General features: G+C 36.7%; 1 protein-coding gene across 4 annotated transcripts in view; it reads left to right on the forward strand.

Annotated features, from left to right (window-relative positions):
- Positions 1-20,272, forward strand: part of LOC131435117 (opsin, ultraviolet-sensitive) — a 316,741-nt gene that overhangs the window by 93,003 nt on the left and 203,466 nt on the right. The window contains exon 1 of one of the 4 annotated variants that reach the window (XM_058602662.1): positions 9,155-9,871. The exons of the other annotated variants lie outside the window; for them this stretch is intronic. The gene's annotated coding sequence lies outside the window, so the exon portion shown is untranslated. Of the gene's footprint in view, positions 1-9,154; positions 9,872-20,272 lie in introns of those variants that run through there. 4 annotated transcript variants of the gene reach the window in all.

Here is a 20,272-nt window from a genome sequence, read left to right on the forward strand (position 1 = left end):
TACCAAACAGACTGTGTATAGCATCATTTTTCATGACATTTTGCCTCGGACCGGTTATAGCACGGTTCGTTTTTGGTAACATAATCGTTCGAGTATGACATGTAAACTAGATGATGGCAGCATTTTCAAGTTGAAAGTAATATCATAATTATATTGATTTAAACTACTTACAGCAATAAATGCTAGAACATAACTCCCATATACCATTCGACTCAGTTCGTCGAGATCAGCAAATGCGTGTGTGACAAATAATTTCACTCAATTTTCTTGAAGATGACACAACAGTTTTCTACCAACTCAGATTCATATGAAAAGTCGTATGCTCCTAAACAAGGTTCCTGAATTACGTTTGGATCCGACTTCTGATTGCAGAACCACAGGATGATATGTGAAACAAAATTGAAATTATGCAACTCATTTTGCTCGTAGATGGCTGAACCGATTTAAGATTCAAATGAGATGATGATGATTAAGATGATTCAAATGAGAGGTCTTAAAATCCTATAAAATATCTTACTTTTTAGTCAGATTCGACTTCCGGTTTAGGAGATACAGGGTGATTAGTATAAAAATATCAATTCCAAACAAATTAATCAGGTTTATCGGGTTTGCAAATTTGGATAGTCGATTACCAAATAAATTTATTTCAGTTTCATCGGTATTCAGTTTTCGATTCGGGAGGTAACCAAAAATTTATTTCGCACTACAATTTCTCAAAGATGTCTACACACTCCTCAGGTGTACTCAACTGATCTCGGCTACACCGATTTTAGAATTCCGGTTCCAGTATCGAATCGTTTCTCAAAGCTCAATCATTTTCTCAAAAAGGCCAAATCGAACTTCAAAAACAAAAATTCAAATTAAAGGATTTATGGTCCCATACAAAATGGGTGAATTAAATCCGATTCTGGAATTACAGGATGATGAGTTTTTAAAATTCATACCGATATAGAACATGTAAATTATTTGGCGTATTAATTGCAGGCCATACGAATCATTTTGGGTTATGCTAGTTCCTGAATACCGTCTCTGGAAGTACCATAAATAATGACGAAAAACTCTAAAGTGGAACTTACTTCGACATCTCATGGACTATTCAATCGGTTGTCACACGTTTAGAGTCAAATTCGATTCGATTTGCAATTTCGACATTACAGGGTAATGAGTGATTAAAATCTCAAACTGCTGCTTAAAACGACGGTCATGAGAACTAAAACACCGAAGAATATTCATGCAAAAACACAAAATGCGGATTGATAAAAAAAAAGTCATCATCTCACTGCTAGATGGATTAAGCATGTTTTTTATTAATAATGTGATGTATATGTAATGACCCTTTCGTTCCATTCAGCGAAATGACCGTTCTGGCGAAAGAACCCTTTCGGCGAAACGGCATTCGATGAAATGGCATTCCGTCGAACGACTTCTGGCGAAATTGGAAAGCTAAATGTCTTTACTAAGCAGATTACCAATGGAATGAAATTTATTTGCTTAGACCAGAACTGGTCCACTTAGACAAAACCATGCGCGTTTCCTAGTCATCGCAGATTTTTTCGGCAAATAGATCTCTAGTTCAATACATACATCCCTTACAAAGCGCAAGTAATACAGTGTAATAAATTCCCAAGTTTAATTTCAGTATCAGGTATGACAATACAATGATTTTATATTTGACGCATAACCCGGAAAGTAGGAAAAAGCAACTCTCTTTAAGCGCAGTTCTTTTTAAACTAAATTACTGCCGGACGAGGGATGCTTCAGAGATGGTAGCGCTTAATACGGAGTACTCCGGTGAATTTTCGAGGATATTGTCGTTATGGGACCGTTTTTTTTTCAAACCACTAGTTAACTGGCAATTGGAAAAAGCAAGCTCAAACAGTAGGAAAAATCAACCAAAATAGAAAACTTCAATGGATTTTGCAATTTAGATCAAGAACCAATGAGTACTCTGAAATTCGTACTACCAACAGTAAGGAGCAACATACATAGTCGGGGATTAGATTGCGCAATCTAAGAAAAATATACACTGAAAAATTTATATTTTCTCAATAATTACAAAATAACCCGAAAAAGTTAAATAAAAAAAAACATGGTTTTAATTTTTTTTGATGATTTTTATTTTAAAACTGTTATTAAAACCTACAGATTGATGGCTATCTCATCCGTGCCTTTTGAAAAATGAAGACGTTACAGCTAAAACAATTTACAGATATATTCGAAATTTCAAGTTCTCATTGAAAGATAATCATTTAAACAGTAGAATTTTATTCTACAGATTAAAGGCAATAAATTTGCTTATATCTTTTTTTCTAGAAGTAGCTGTTCTTGAGATACTTGGATATTTAATTATAACACCATTTTTTATATTTCCATGACATGTTTATTCGCTTGCAATATCTACAATTATTACATGTACATGAATAATTCTTAATTATATTTAAGGTTTTATTTATGTCTGACGGAGCTGCCTCGCAGTACAAAAACAGACAAAAATGTTGCAAGTCTCTGTAAATTTAAATCAATGTATAACATTGATGCAAAACTGCAAAACAATTATAAGAATGGGACTTTGAGAAAAATAGACACGAAAAGCAAACTTATACCGTTTTCGTTTATTGATCAGAGTCGCCCAAACAACGTTTGATATGTTTGTTTTAGCAACCTGAGGTCGCTCTAGATCGGACTCCAATCGCGTGGTTTCGCTCTGAAAATTTTCTCGGGTCGCACCACGCATCCAGCCGAGTTTGTTTATTTTTTCTTTTTTTCATGAGTTGTTGTTTAGGGCGCGTACCACGTGTTCGTTTTACTTGGAGTCAGAGTCGCCCGCGTATAGGTTCAAAAACGAAAACGGTATTAGTTTTGCTTAGCAATATTAAAATCAAAAGCTATAGTTCAATGTAAACTTTCAACTCCATCTTGAGTTTACCTTTGTTATAACGTCACATTTAGGAACACCTTCGAAGCGCTCTCACAGCAAGCCATGACATTTTTCCACGTGTTGAAACATACTTTCAATAAATATTAGGTCCTATAAAGCTTTCAATCGAAAGTGACAATTCTCCATTGTGTTCATCAAGGTCGGAACTGACATACAAAAAACGATAATGAGCAGTAGAAATAATCTGAATGCGGAAAGCGATAAAGAAAGGAGGTATTGATGCGGTTCGAGTTTAAATTGCACGGTTTGTTATAGATCCGGCCGTAGTCTAAAGGTTCGCCTGTCCTATCCAAATTATACCAAAAAAATAAGCTATCAGTATGCTGGTAGTTGTGATAAAAAAGTTATTAACTGTAGTCGGAGCGGTATGACAGACCGGTCCTCAGCTCCACTTTCCCTAGAAATATAACGAAAACACGCAGATTCCTGCAAAACCGCTTAAAACGTGAGCTCGCAGCCCGTACGATAAAGTTTTAAGCAAACGAGAGATGTGCATTTAACTAGTTCCGAAATTAACAAACTAATGTTGGGGGGGGGGGATTGTAAATGCAACCAGGTCATAAAAATATATTACTTGTTTTGAAACTAACTTCGGGAAAAAAATTCTCTTCGTTAATTGTAGCAGACGGATTGTAACGAGTTGGTAACGGGAACACTATGGTTTGAAGTTCCATCGTGGATGATGTATATGAAGATGCTGACAAAGTTTGATTCCGAGATAAAGGATGATAAAACCAATGCCAAAACTAGTTGTATAAATAAGTTTGTGCCGTTTTCTAGTAGATGGCGTAACTTGATTTACATTCCAGTAATATTCGTTTCAAAATATGCGTTAGAAAGCGACTGTCATACAGTTTCAGAATCAGCATGTATCATTTGGCTAAAGCGTAAATAACAATACTGTTCTTACTACGAAAATGTCGACTTTTGACTTTAGAATAAAGTGTTTTGCGGGGAGTTTTTTTCACGATTTCAATATAAACAAAACAGCCGTCGAAAGTCATCGCATTTCGGAAGAAGCGTAAAGTGATCATATTCTAGCTGAACGAACGTGTCCGAAATGGCAATTCGGATTAGGAAGACTAAGAACAAGCTGGACCGCAACTAAAGCTTAAAGATCTAGAATTTGAGTAATTCGGTAGACCACGGCATTTTGAATCATGACAATGCTCGCCCACGTGTTGCAAAGTCAGGCTTTGTTTCTTCCGATTACTCTTTGTTCCGATCGATGCGATGATGGATCGACGGATCGATTTTTGGATTGCGACCAAACCGCTCGAATTTTTTGGCATGCTTAAATTGACGTCAATGGTAACAAAAAATGTGACAGGCCAACTGTTCCTATGGGTTGAAGAGTTCACATCATGAGCTGGGCCTTCAACCTAGAGATTCATGTGCAGGATTGGTTGGTTAAAATCATCTGTAGCTTTTTCACTAGCAATGCAATTCTTAGGTTCTTTTTTGGCCGAATTTGGCCTCTTGCTATCAGAGATGGCGTTTCACCAGAGTGATACACGCTGGCGTCAGATTCTTGTCCACACCGAGGATGCAAAAAATGAAGCATCGCACAAAAAGGAAAGCGCACTTCTTCTCAGTGTGCAGACAGATAGACTTTGAGTGCGTGCTTGTGTTGAAAGAAACTGGTGCGAGAGAATAACATTCTCTTCGCACGAATCACTCTCACGTGCTCTCGCCTAAATACGCCCAAGTGATCACTGGCGCGTGATGGTGAGCGAACACTTCTGTGAACTTTAATTAATAGAGAGTAGATGTGGTCTTGCTATGAAAAATTTGCAATGAAAACCGAAAATTTAACGATAAATTGTTTTATTTTCCTGATTTTGCGTGCCCCACGCTTCTTCTACGCAAACCATACAGCAGAGTGCTCACCGGCGTGTACACCTCTGTGAAAGTATCTGCATCCACCTCAGAGAATTTATTAGCTAATGCTCTAGCACTTAAGTGCGATTCAGTGGAGGAGGTAAAAGGAAATAAACAAACGCATTCATGATGCGTGCACACTTTATACAACAGTGGTGCATATATGTGCAAGAGAAGAGGTCTCGTTGAAGTTGTCAGTGCGAGGGGAGAAATTTTGCTTGCTCTTCGTCACACAGAGGAGATGGACATCTCTGCTTGCTATAACGGAAAAGGCCATGAAACGATATACCACGAACAAATAATAATGGGATAATGACACCATTCTCATATTATTCAATTACTCATCTATTTTGCACCGAAATCCTTCAAAGAACTTTTCTTAACCACCAGTTTAAAAAAAGAAGGATTGTTCGGATAACAGCTTAAAAAATCTACGAATACAAACAGGTTTAAACCGAAATTTGACGATTTTATACATTTTTCCGCGTAGTCGCTAATCGATTTTCTAAGGGGTATAGGATTTGATTTTCGAAAACAAACACAACCAAATTTTAGAAAATTGAACGATCGATATAATTAAATGTTTAAGGAAGACTTCATTCAAATGTTGGCCACGGCTCCGCTTTAGATGACTCAATATTGGCTTCCAGTGCATCAATCGTTGCTGGTTTACACCCAAACCTCCGTTTACGTAAACTCTTTTTACGAACAAAATCCCAAATAACGTAAACTTTTTTTCCGAGCCTACTTCGGAAAAAGATGTTTTTGCATACAATGAAAATCATTTCCGGCTCATTTGTATTCCATGGAAATTACTACAATATGGGTATTTTCGGAACGGGTTGAATGAGTAGATGTCGGAAAACGATGTTTGAGGTGGTTCTGAATTCCAAGATGGCGACTTCCGGTTAATTGATATTCCTTTAAAACCCTTACAATATAAGTATTTTCGGAACGGTTTTCATGAGTAGGCATTTACATTTTTGAAGCAGTAGTATGTATAATATATTATCTTCGGCAGATCTAAATTATAGCCGGATTTTGTAAAAAAAATACTAAAATACCAGTCAAATCATATTATAAAGACTGTTGAAACTGCTAAACAAGTGCACTAAATAAAACGAAATTATACATATGAGGAACTAATGCAGAATTCAGAACCACCTCACACATCGTTTTCCAACATGTGCTCATCAAACCCGTTCCGAAAATACCCATATTCTGATGGTTTGTAACGGATATCGATGAACCGGACGTCGATACTAATAATTTTTTTTCCATAGTTATCCATTATATTATACATATCCAATAATATACATACTTACTTTTTTTACGTTGAAAATTCCAAATAGCGTAAACTTTTTTCACGCTGAAAATTCCAAATTTTTTACGTCATAATTCGATTCAAGTAGTCCCGATTATATATAAATATATAAATACTCCAAAAGCGTGATTGATGATTCAAAGCAGTGTTTGGCCATGTTCATAAGTAATAAATCATATTTTTTGCATTGATATGTGACAATGGATGAAATATGGTTCCACCACTACACTATTGAATAAAAACGTGTTAGTTTTGTAAAGTTTTTTTTTAATTCTCCGAATTTTTCAGCCATTTTTGCCCTGCAGATAGATAAAAGTTTTTCAAAGATCTGTATGTTTTTGGTTTTTGCAAATTTTTCAAAATTTCCATCGAAAATTTTCTAAAACCACTCGCGCGCATGGTACTTGGACAAAAACACAATTTACATAACTTTTTGTGTTTTGCAGTAAGGTTTGGAGCACGGTTTGTCACTTAAAAATAATCTTTATACCCTGCTGAGTAACTATCGTGAAGACATCAAACAACTCGGATCAACCGTTATAGCACATTAAAAGGAAGTCACATCATATTACTTTCACTAGCAGCAGTGATGCTAGATATATTAAGGAATGAGCCACTGTTCGGACCTTGTGCCGGTTATCCTTTAATAACTTTTTCTACAAACGTCGAATTGTTTTGCGGTCTTCTAAAGTTTTCTTCCTCATTAAATTTCCTAGGAAAATATCACATGCACTGATTTTTAGAGTTCATTGTGTTCTCCCGCCGATTTTTTTTGTTAAAAGAGAATTTCTTCATACTAAACTCCATACAAACTTTAAACCTCGGAAGCGAAAATATAATTTTTCCGATCGAGCTAAGAATTTGCATGGTGCTTATGGGACCCAAAAGGAAAACGAAAAGTGGTGGAGCGAGAAAAAAAAACCTTTTCATCTTTTTCCCATAAAATCTTGTCCCACCCTATTGCATATCCTTGTTGGCAAATTGGCGATTTGCGACGAGGCAATGTTAATCATGAAGGAAAGAGCTAAACGGAAGGCCCTACAATTGAAATCGAAAAAGAATCATAACTTAATATTTTATTAAAAAGTTTGACCGATTTGACACATCCTTGTTTGACCAATTTTTCATCTCCATTCACTGTTCATAATGTGAGTATGTGTATGTGTGTGTTCATTCGAACCGGAAATTATTAAAATTGATGAAAATTCTTTGAATTCTTTTCAGTCCACTAATCATCAATTTCAGAAGTAGTAGGGTAAGGGCTCCCTATTTCATCTCATTCGTAAGGACGTCGCCTTGAAACCCCGATTCACCCACTAAAATCACTATAACTATTTCATATTACTGCTTCATTCGCCTTCCTGCACATTGAGAATTGATTCACATTTCTTGAAAATTTAACAAATATTCATAAAACCGCTAAAAACACTTATGATGTGTTCACTACTCTGCTCTTAATTCCATCTCAATGGATTTTTATCCATCCTATCGTTGATCCTTTATTCATCCTATAAATTAGCAATGGCGACAGCAATCAAAAAAAAATAATCCACTATTACACTCTAAGGTTCAAAATGTCAGAATTCTTCTTAAAAACGGCCTAATGCCAACTATGAGACAACATACGATATTTTTAGAACCAGTTTGAAATCATTTCAACGTTTAAATTTTTTTCGGTCGTTTCCGTTACCTTTCGCTTTAAATTTAATTTAAATTTAAATTTTACTGTAAAGATAATTTGGTGAACTTCAAAATAAAAACAAAAATGTAATTGTTACTATTTATTCATTAGCCCTTCTTAAAACAAAGTGTAGAGCCAGAGATGCCATTTCTACAGATTTACATTACAACGTAATACATATTTTCTATGAAAATATCTGGCATCTCTGTGCACAGCCGATGAAACACGCACACACACTTAACAGCGTTATGCTGACATATAGCGGAATGAAACCAGTGCTACTAGATTTGCCACAATGGTTATTTCATTAGTATTTAACACGCTCTTTCTGGTAATATTCGAAGCCAAAACAGTTTTAATTGAAATATTAATATCAATCATTTAATTAAACTAATGTCACGGATACCAAAAACATACTTTTTGATAGTAATTTGAAGAAGAAAAACAATTTATTTTTTGTAACAATATGAGATAACTTGGCAACTTTGCGAAACCAAATGAGATGAAAACAAAGCGCAATCAAGTGAACTAAGTGAAAAACTTTCATCTCATATTTTTAAAGACTTTTATTGTTTGTCGGGTAATTTTTTAAGTTTTAAATCTTTAATTAAATAAGTGGCAAGTGAACATTATTAATTATGAAGCCATCCAGCATTCAATGGTAGTGTAATTGTGCGAAATAGTGATCATGTTTTGAGACGAATCGATTAGTAGATATTCAGAAACATGACGAACTGTAAATCTTGAGACGAAAATGTGTCCTAAATTGAAAAGTGAGATTATTTTAAATGAAAAAAACGATAACCGAAGAACTTAAAACCATTTCTTTCAATAGGAAAGTGTGACAATAGCTTTTATAATCATTTTAAAACATTTCACAGTTTGGTTCAGGTAGGTTGTAAAATATTATTCATGTTCAAAGTAATGAGGTGACGGGATGAGATGGAAATAGGAGCTCAGATGAAATAGGGAGCTGTTACCCTAGTGAAATTTAAAACAAATTAAAATATTCAATTGAAAAATCAGCACCATTTTTGCACAATTTTTTTCGTTTGAAAGTTGACCAATCTATTACTTAAGAACACACCGCCTTCAACGTTTGTTTTTGAATGCGATGCGAAACGCCAACAACAAAATATCAGACTTGAGATATCTCGATTGAGTCTGAACGCTATGAGAAACACTGAGTATTGATGAATTAAGGAACAATTTATTGATGCACTCAAGTCCCAGGATATTATACCAGTATAATACTTAATCGTTCCGCTCGTTTAGTGGATTCGCTTTATAATTAAATTAACGAGAATTTCCACTTTCGAGCCCACATAACTGTTACGAGTGTAGTATTATTCAACTGCATCCCTGATCCTTGGGGGCCCACGGGAACATAACCGCCGTTACGTGGTGGACGATTTTCGCTCTCTCTCTCTCTCTCGCTCTGATTCTCAACCGAAGCAGAATTCCCTCGTGCAGAAGAAGCCAACCACCGGAAAACAGAACCGACAGTAACAGCAGCAACGCGCCAATTTCCTAACAGTTATAGATACCAGTGGAACCCGCCAGGATCAGCTCAGTTTCCTACGATCTCTCGTCCTGTACGGAACTAACACGGAATCGATGCACACACGAGTTTCGCGTTCGAGAACGGAAAAGAAAAGACGAGGACAGAGGGCTTCCGGAATCGTTTGGCAGTGAGTTCCGTTTGAGTGTGGTGAAACATATCCGGAGAGCGGAACGCAACACGAAGCGCAGGATATTACCGAACATACCGTCACATGTGGCACTAAATAGTGGCTTTGCGGAAGGCATTCACCTGGAATTATCCAACAATTAAACTCTGCTTCCGTTGACGGATACAGTGAAGTGTGATACAAAACTGTGCCTGCCAGCGGCGTCGAATATGAACTGATTAGGTACAAACTAATTGGGTTTTGTTCCTGGGTGAGAAGATCCGTTTTGTGTGACCGTGTATGACAAGAGACAGTGGATTTGCTGAATTGGATTAATAGTTTTGCTGGAGTGTCCGGATTTGCTGATGCTGTAGTGGGTGAGTTGGATTTCGGTTTCATGAGACACTAATTTTCCGCCGAAAAATTCATATGGCGAAAGCTTGTTCCGGGCGACTACAGTTTTGATATAATTGTGCCAAATTTTATTGCATTACGAAAAACATAATTCGGATTTCTCTCTTGTAATGTCATATAAATCTCTGCTTTGAATATGAGGATTAGAAGATTTACAATTATATGCAATTTTTCTCATCATCAATTTAAAAAAACTGTTGAACATTTTTGGTGTATTTAAACTTGACCCCTCGATTGTAATTCTGGTCGCGCCAACTCGAACAAATGTTTGCAGCACCCTCTCAGTTGGGAATGAAACTTTCTGGACATCCAGACTTTGTCACAAAAATCCACAAAAAACTTTGTATAGTTTGTTTCTCCAAAATTGAGCACGACTGTTTTTTGAAAAGGGCCAAACCTATTTTCGTTTCAAATATATATTGTGCAAAAAGGACAAATTCTACAAATGTTCGAGTAAAAATACTGAAAAAATCGTTATTGATGCCAAAAGTCTTAGAATTGCATGAAACGCCGAGATTTAGTGTCATCGTAAAAAAATTTTTTTTTTGAAAAAATCGACTTTTTGGGACTTTTTTTTGAAATAACACTAAATCTCGACGTTTCATGCAATTTTAAGATTTTTGGCATCAAAAAAATTTTTCAATTTCGGAAATTTCATGTACTCCTCCCTATGGTGCTTTTACAAAATCGAAAATTTTCAAACTTTAACCGCTGGACAGCACACCTTACCCATGTCCGATTTAGGTCAAATATTGCATGAGGACTTTTTTCGAGATGCCTTAACTTCTGAACAATAGCGTTTTACGAAATTAGAGAAGATCCCAAATTACATACATACAGTAGAGCGGTAAAAAACAACGCGCTTAGTCGGTTACGTCACTTATACAATCATATCTCCGTAACCGAAAGTCACAGCCATTTGATCTTCGAACTTGATCAATGGCCCGACAGTAGCTTTCAAACGAGCATAAGTTTGTTCAAATCGGTTCAGCCATCTCTGAGAAAACTGAGCGCGTATAAATATCTTCGAAAAGTGCACACACACATGTCTAGAGAGCTTCATACAAATCTGAGAGAGTGTTACTAACTTCGATTATTATTTTGGCGCGAAATTCGTCTATACTCAAATCCTACACTGATAAAAATCGACACGTTGGACATAAGTGATTTACACTCAATTTGGTTCGGTACTTCAATTTCAACTGTAACCTTTATCGAATAAAATCACAATAAATTTTATGGATAATACACTTTCACTCCATCAACCAAACCGCAGATTGAGTCTAAATGTATGACACTTAATATTCAATTGGCTCGGCACTTACACTCGAATTGTCAGACAAGTACATATAAACTATTCGAAATACGTAAATTTTAACAGATTTTATACATAGTTCTTATATATAAATATATATATAAATAATAGTACAATTTGTTAAATATTTTTTATTTCATTGATATTCTAATTTAATTTAATTTGAGATAAAAAAAACTAACAGAGACATTAGAACTGCTAGAAGTTAGTTACTAAACAGCAAACGACTATTAGACGTTAAAATGCTTATATAGTCGACGCAAAATCTAACATCGAAAAGCTGCTAACATCTGCCAATCTGCAAAATGCTAGCATCTGCCTAACTTGCATGTCAAAAAGATGCTATGGAGAGATAGTGTTAATGATAAAACTTTTGTTAGGAAAAGTCTTGACAGCTGAAAAAAGGTAAGGGGCATTTTAGCCAGCAGGGACGCTTTAAAATACTTTCCCCTAACTGATCCAATGGAACTGCGAGAGTATGCGTATCACTCTCGCACTGACTACATCAAATATACTGTATCGCAAATATAGTTACCTCTCAATAACTCGAAATGTCAAAGTGAAATCCATTGGAAAAATATTCGGACCTAGCAACCCAGACCACTAAACTGTTGTATTCAAATAACAGTTACCGTAACCATAGTTACGGCATCCACAATTTCATAATACAGTAGATAAATAGAGAAATAGATAGTGTAAATTACTTTCGGTCAAGATTGATAGATCAGCGAATTCTACCAGGATATCGTTCCCAATTTGTTGATTAGGCAACTGGAATAGCAAAGGCTATTAAAACTGTTGTGCATGGATCGTAACTCCGACAGAACAACGGCTTCATTCAGTAAAAACCATTCAAGCGAAGAGGTTGTGTTTCGATTGTACTGGCTCGTGAGTTAACGGCTGCTACCGAGACAATTCTAAGCTTCAGGTAGTTAAACTGCCCATAGCAAACGCAATATTCGGGGCGTTTCCCGACTGGAAAGCTAGCAACGAAGGCCATCCCGTTCATACGCACAGAGGTGTAGAGACACAGAGGTGCGAGAGCATAGAAGTGACGAGTCACAGAGGTGCCATCGCATAAAGGTGCGAAGACGAAGGGGTGCAAAGGCACAGAGGTGCTAAAGCAACCCAGTGCTGATCTACCAGGTACCAGAATTTGTACGCTGCGTAGGATCAAAAGAGACGGCATATATCGCGAGGTGCTACACTGCAAGCATCGCATTTGATCGCCACCAAGAGCAAAAGCACTGTACCTGGGGTCAGGTACAGCAAGTGCAGTGGTGTTCACAACGACGGCAGAGCAACTGAGATAGCAGTAAACAACAGAAGACTGCCAATTGGAAACAGCAAAAGACTGCCAATTGGAAATCGTTGGAAGAGCTTCACGTCGTTCTTCACGATAAAGGAACAGAGACATCAGCTACAAGGTAGATTTAATTTAATTTATTTTTTATTTCTTATATCTGAAATTTTACTAAACATAAGTTTTTATTTTGGTATTATTAATTTACAAAAAAAATTTAATGTAATGGATGATCTCATGGAAGATCATCCGAATCCGATTCCGGATACTAGTAAAAGTTTAAATACTCCGAGGGCTAAACATTATCCACAGGGTACCACTGGGCCATGGATAGTCTATCTTCGAAAAAAAGAAAAGATTTTAAACTTGATGCAAATTACAAAGGATTTGACATCACATTTCTCTGAAGTTAAAGAAATCTGTAAGGTTAATAGAGATAAAATTCGAGTTGTAGTTAACGACTTGAAACAGGCAAACGATATTGTAACCTGTAAATTATTTGCTATTGAATATCGAGTTTACATTCCATCGAAGGAGGTAGAAATTGACGGTGTTGTGACTGAAGCAAGTCTGACAGAAGATGATTTACTTAAAAATGGAGTTGGCCGTTTTAAAAACTCCATGCTTGAGGGAGTTAAGATACTCGAGTGCAAACAATTATACTCAGCATCTATTGTCGATGGAAAAAAGTCTTATCGTCCCTCAGATTCGTTTCGCGTAACATTTGCCGGATCTGCATTGCCTAGCCATGTCTATATCGATAAAATTCGTCTTCCTGTTCGGCTTTTCGTACCGCATGTTATGAATTGCACGAACTGTAAAAAATTCGGACATACAGCTACTTACTGTAGTAATAAGTCCAAATGTATCAAATGTCAAGGGCCTCATAAGGATAATCTTTGCGATAAAGATGTTGAAAAATGTGTTTATTGTGGGGAAAGCCCTCATGATGATCTTTCAGTGTGCGCTGCATTTAAGCTGCGTAAAGACAAAATGAAGCTTTCTTTAAAAGCACGGTCTAAGCGCACATATGCAGAAATGCTCAAAACGGTCATACATGTCTCCCCTTTGGAAACCGAAAACGGTTTTTCAAATCTTGCGGAGCCAGAGGAATCTGACTCTGACGGAAATAGTGAAGATACCTCGTTTGTCACTCCTCAAGGGTCTGTTAAGAGGAGATTAACAAACCACAAAATACCAAAAAAGACACCTAAAATTATACCTTCAAAAAAAGATCCCCGTGTTAAAGCTAAAAAGCCAAATTTAAAACCAAAAACTGTGCCTCCTGGTTTGTCAAATTCACAAACCAATCCAGGAACTAGCTCAAGAAAAGACAATAATCCAGTGGGCTCCATTTCACATTCACCAACAGGATTACTGAAATTTTCGGAAATTGTAGAATGGATTTTCGCTGCATTCAATATTTCTGAACCTCTAAAGACCATCATAACAGCATTCCTTCCAATAGCTAGAACTTTTTTGAAACAGTTATCAGCTCAATGGCCAGCTCTTTCAGGTTTTGTATCATTTGATGGATAATTTATCATCCGCCGCAAATGATTCAATCACTGTCCTGCAGTGGAATTGTCGAAGCATCATGCCAAAACTTGATTCATTTAAAGTTTTGTTGCATAGTCAAAAATGTGATGTATTTGCTTTGTGCGAAACATGGCTTACATCAAACATAGCCTTAAATTTTAATGACTTTAACATTATACGTCTCGACAGAGACTCCCCGTATGGTGGAGTGCTTTTAGGAATTAAGAAATGTTATTCCTTTTATAGATTAAACATTCCTTCGACTTCTAGTATAGAAGTTGTTGCTTGTCAAATAAACATTAAAGGAAAGGACATTTGCATTGCTTCGGTATATATTCCTCCAAGAGCTCAAGTTGGACAACGACAGCTTAATGAAATTGTCGAAGCCCTTCCTGCTCCACGTTTGATTTTAGGAGATTTCAATTCGCACGGAATGATGTGGGGTTCCGTTTACAATGATAGCAGATCATCTCTAATATATAATATTTGCGACAATTTTAGCATGACGGTACTAAATATGGGTAGCATGACACGGATCCCAAGACCTCCTGCACGTCCAAGTGCATTAGATTTATCTCTTTGTTCGACTTCAATTCGACTAGATTGCACCTGGAAAGTATTTCCTGATTTACATGGTAGCGATCATTTACCAATCATCATCTCAATTAGCAGTAACAAAGGCATTGCTAATTCAGTTAATATTCCATATGATTTGACAAAAAATATTGACTGGATTAAATACCAAAGTAATATTTCAAGTGTCTTAACTTCAATGGAAGAGCTTCCCCCACTTGAAGAATATGACTTCCTCGTTTGTTCGATTCTGGAGGCCGCAGAACAAGCCCAAACCAAACGATTTCTTGGTCCATCGTCTAACAGAAGACCTCCAAATCCTTGGTGGGACAAAGAGTGCTCAGATGCTAAACACGCGAAACAAAATGCTTTCAAGACGTTTTTAAAACGAGGAGGAGGAACTCCTCAGAATTTTGAAAAATTCTTGGTTTTAGAAACCAAGTACAAGAACATACTTCGGGTTAAGAAATGCAGCTATTGGAGACATTTTGTGGAAGGTTTGTCAAGAGAAACCTCAATGAGCACTCTTTGGAATACGGCCAGACGAATGAGGAATCGTAACGTAGGAAATGAGAGTGAGGAGTACTCGAATCGATGGATATTTGATTTTGCGAGGAAAGTTTGTCCAGATTCCGTTCCTACGCATAGCATTGTTAGGGAGTCTTCTTCAAATGATGATTCCATTGATAGCCCCTTTTCAATGATGGAATTTTCCATAGCACTCATGTCTTGTAACAATAACGCTCCTGGATTGGACAGAATTAAATTCAACTTGGTGAAGAATCTGCCCGACCTCGCAAAAAGACGTTTGTTGGAATTGTTCAACAAGTTTCTTGAGCAAAATATTGTTCCACCTGACTGGAGACAAATGAAAGTTATCGCCATTCAAAAGCCGGGGAAACCAGCTTCCAATCACAACTCATATAGACCCATTGCGATGTTGTCCTGCATCAGAAAATTGTTCGAAAAAATTATTCTACGACGTCTCGACACTTGGGTCGAGACGAACGGTTTGTTGTCAGATACTCAGTTTGGCTTCCGTAGAAATAAAGGGACGAATGATTGCCTTGCATTACTTTCGTCTGACATCCAAATTGCCTTCGCTCAAAAGCAACAAATGGCATCTGTATTTTTAGACATTAAAGGAGCATTTGATTCAGTTTCCATTGATGTTCTTTCAGACAAGCTCCACCAACATGGACTCCCAGCGGTTATAAATAATTATTTGCACAACCTTTTGTCAGAGAAACGCATGCATTTTTCACATGGCGATTTGGCAACAATCAGAATTAGCTACATGGGTCTCCCGCAAGGCTCATGCCTCAGTCCGCTCCTCTATAATTTTTACGTGAATGACATTGACAGCTGTCTAGTAACCCCATGTACACTAAGACAATTGGCAGATGATGGCGTGGTTTCAGTTACTGGATCCAAAGCTATTGATCTGCAAAAACCATTGCAAGATACCTTAGATAAATTGTCCGTTTGGGCTGTTCATCTTGGTATCGAATTCTCTGCGGAGAAAACAGAGCTGGTCGTCTTTTCAAAAAAGCATGATCCCGCGCAACTTCAGCTTCATATGATGGGAAGAATAATCGAACAGGTTTTGACTTTCAAATACCTCGGGGTGTGGTTTGATTCCAAATGCACGTGGGGAGGACACATTAGGTATCTGATAACGAAATGCCAACAAAGAGTAAATTTTCTTCGAACAATAACAGGGTCTTGGTGGGGTGCTCATCCGCAAGATCTAATAAAATTGTATCAGACAACGATACTTTCAGTGATGGAATATGGATGCGTTTGTTTTCGTTCCGCTGCAAATTCTCATATTATCAAACTTGAGCGAATTCAGTACCGTTGTTTGCGAATTGCTTTAGGCTGCATGCATTCGACACATACAATGAGTCTTGAAGTTCTGGCGGGAGTTCTTCCATTAAAAGATCGATTTTGGGAGCTTTCATCACGCCTGCTAATAAGATGTGATGTGCTGAATCCCATGGTAATTAATAATTTCGAACGACTAGTCGAGCTTCGATCTCAAACAAAATTCATGACAGTATATTTTAACCATATGTCACAGGAAATCAACCCTTCAAGATATATTCCTATCCGTGTCAGCCTCCTAAATGTACCTGACTCAACTTTATTTTTCGACACATCCATGCAGCGCGAAGTGCGTGGAATCCCGGACCACCTACGCTCTATGGAAATCCCAAAAATATTTTCAAGTAAGTTCAGGCATATTAACTCTGAGAAAATGTTTTACACGGACGGATCGCGAATGGAAGAAGCGACAGGGTTTGGTATGTTCAACAATAATGTTTCGGCCTCATTCAAGCTTCAAGAACCTGCATCTGTTTATATAGCAGAGTTAGCAGCAGTTCATTATAGCTTGAATGTAATCGTCACATTATCTCCAAACCATTATTTCCTCTTCACAGATAGTCTGAGTGCAATTGAAGCCATTCGCTCAAACGCTGCTGGCAAAAATGAACCGTTTTTCTTGGGTAAAATAAAACAGTGTCTGAACGACATATTGAATAATAATTATCTAATCACAATAGTTTGGGTTCCGGCTCATTGCTCCATTCCAGGCAATGAAAGAGCCGATATTTTAGCCAAACGTGGTGCTATTGAGGGTGAAATTTATGAGAGACCGATTGCTTTCAACGAATTCTATAGCGCGTCTCGCCAAAGAACACTTGCCAGCTGGCAAGCTTCTTGGGATAAAGATGATCTGGGTCGGTGGATGCACTCAATTATTCCTAAAATATCGACAAAGGCATGGTTCAGGGGACTGGATGTGAGTAGAGATTTCATTCGTGTGATGTCCAGACTCATGTCCAATCACTACACGTTAGATGCACATCTCCTTCGAATTGGACTTTCCGAGACTAATCATTGTGCTTGCGGCGAAGGTTACCGCGATATTGACCATGTTGTTTGGACATGCGTGGAGTTTCGTGATGTCAGATCTCAACTAATAAATTCCTTGCGTACCCAAGGTAGACTATCCAATGTCCCAGTTCGCGACATTCTTGCTTGTCGTGACCTTCCATACATGAAACTTCTTTATCATTTCATTAAATCCATTGGAGTTCCAATTTAAATTTTATTTTATGTTAAACTGTTTTCTCTTCCATGAGTTCAACCAATAGCCAACTATAGGATATTGAATATAAGTGGTGAACTGATACAAACAATCCTGAAATAGTTATAAGATCATGTACAAAATAAATGTATTTTATTTAATGTAATTAAAATAGCAACTCGCTTGATAAAAACAGTGTTTAGATTAACTAATGAGTACCAACATTCTAATATGATATTCGAAATGTATTAGGTTTAAACTACTATGTATTGTGGATGCCACGGCGAAGAAAAACTTATGTATATTGCCTATGAAATAAACGTATTTATGAAAAAAAAAAAAGAACAACGGCTTCAGCATTTTTTTCCTTATTTAACAAGAGGTGATTTAATAACTGGTAACAGAAAGTAAATCACTAACGATATATTTTCAATCGGATTTTTGTTCGTACAAGGACAAGAAAGTTTATTGATGCGAATTTAGCTATTTGACAGTGCAATTTTTTATTGAATATAACTTCATACTGGCTTCCTTGACAACGACACCAGGAGGCTTTGATCTACCCATAAAAAGTATATCGTAATTAATATTGAGTTATCAACTAAACTTTGCAAAGTATGTCAACTGCCCAGCTTGGCTCCGTTTTTTCGCACCAATTTTATTTTTTTGCACGCGTAATTCGAAAGGCAGCAACAACTTTCAGAAACGGATGCAGCTACTCATCTTTGCTTTTTTTGTCAAACTGTTTCAAACCGGATCCGTAGAAGTATCAAAATCGAAGCGAGGGGCGAATTTGCATATTCCTTACCTCAATTCACTTGGATTGAGAATTCGTGAGCAATGCTTGCATTGCTATGAAAAATACTAACAGGATAAAATCAAGCTCTAGTTCTCAAACTTGTTATGCGATGTCACCATCGCTCAAAATGTTGGCGTGAAACTCATTTCATCACTTCGTTTCCCAGTGCTAAATCTGTAAAAAAATATAGAGAGCTGTTGTGGTTAAAAATGAGCTGTCAAAATTCTTAACTGTTTACAGCACGGGCCATCGAACAAATTGGTAAATGATTGACTATTTTACATCAGATATCCGATTTCTGCAGAATTTTCTAAAATAGTTTCATGATCCACATGATTTTCAATGTGAGATCTGCATTAAAACCAATTAGCTCTATGATAGTTGAATATAGAACTAATTGGATTAATTAAAGCTTCGTTGGAAAGTCTGAATGTTACTGGAAGATGATCTGAGTCCAAGTCAGCATGTGTAATCGGTTCACTAAAAATGTGACTTTGATCTGTTAGAACCAGATCAACTGTAGAGGGATTTTTCACGGAAGAGAAACAAGTCGGATTATTGGGATGAAGAACTGTGAAGTAATCAGCTGAGAGTTGATTATGAAGTATTTTACCATTACTGTTATTTTGCCTACAATTCCACTGGACATGCTTAGCATTTAAGTCCCCTATTACGAAAAATTTCGATCGATATCTTGTAATTTAATTGTTCGCCGGTGCATTGGAATGGCAAATATGCTCCAGCGATGAAATAAATTCCATGAATGGTTTCAACTTCGATTCCCAAGCTTTCAATAACTTAAGTATTGAAAGAAGGTAAAATTCGATGTTTAATTTGCCGTTGAACAAAATGGCAACTCCACCACCCATTCCAGTAAACCTGACAAATCGATGAACCACATAATGTGGATTACTTTTCAATTTGACATTTGGTTTAAGAAAAGTTTCTGTCACAATGGCAATATGGATTTTGTGAACTTTGAGAAAATTATAAAATTCATCTTCACTCGATTTCAAAGATCGAGCATTCCAATTTAAAATATCTAAATATTTATTTAACATCACTGTTAAATTTTAAATTCATTATAATATTATTTGCAAATTGCCATCCGATTTGAAATGCTTCAAAAAGTTATGAAGTCGAATTCATTCGGATGATCATTTGAAAAAGTTGATCTTGTAGGTAGATCATTTTATTTTCAGTTATATCGCCTAAATCAACTTCATTTAAATAAGCGAATGGCATTGAAGGAATATTTGTAGGTAGACTTCCATTAGAACTGCCATTAGAAGAAGATGATATGGCCGATCTACCTATTAATAAATTGTTTTCGTTAGAAGATGAACTGCAAGGCGATTCTGTGTTTTGATTATTTACATTAGAAGAATTAGGTGGTAGATTTCTACCTGTTATACTAGCATAACTAACATTAGAAGAAGATGATGACGAGGTCGATCTACCTGTCAATAAATTGTTTTCGTTAGAAGACGAATTGGCAGGCGTACCTGTTTTTTGTTTTAAATTCGAAGAAATAAGTGCCTTAGAAGAATTAGGCGTGGCATTTGTAACGGATGTTTGATTTTCAGGTATGTTCTGTAAATTTAAGGTCGTTGATTTGACTTGTTGTCTAAGCGAACGAGCGTTTAAAATTTTGTCCCTGACAGGACATTTCTAATAATTGGATTTATGATTTCCATCGCAATTTGAACATGAAAATTTATCAGTGGTTCCATTCATTGGA

The sequence above is a fragment of the Malaya genurostris genome, chromosome 3 (genome assembly GCF_030247185.1).
Source record: "Malaya genurostris strain Urasoe2022 chromosome 3, Malgen_1.1, whole genome shotgun sequence".
NCBI classification, from domain to species: Eukaryota; Metazoa; Arthropoda; class Insecta; order Diptera; family Culicidae; genus Malaya; species Malaya genurostris.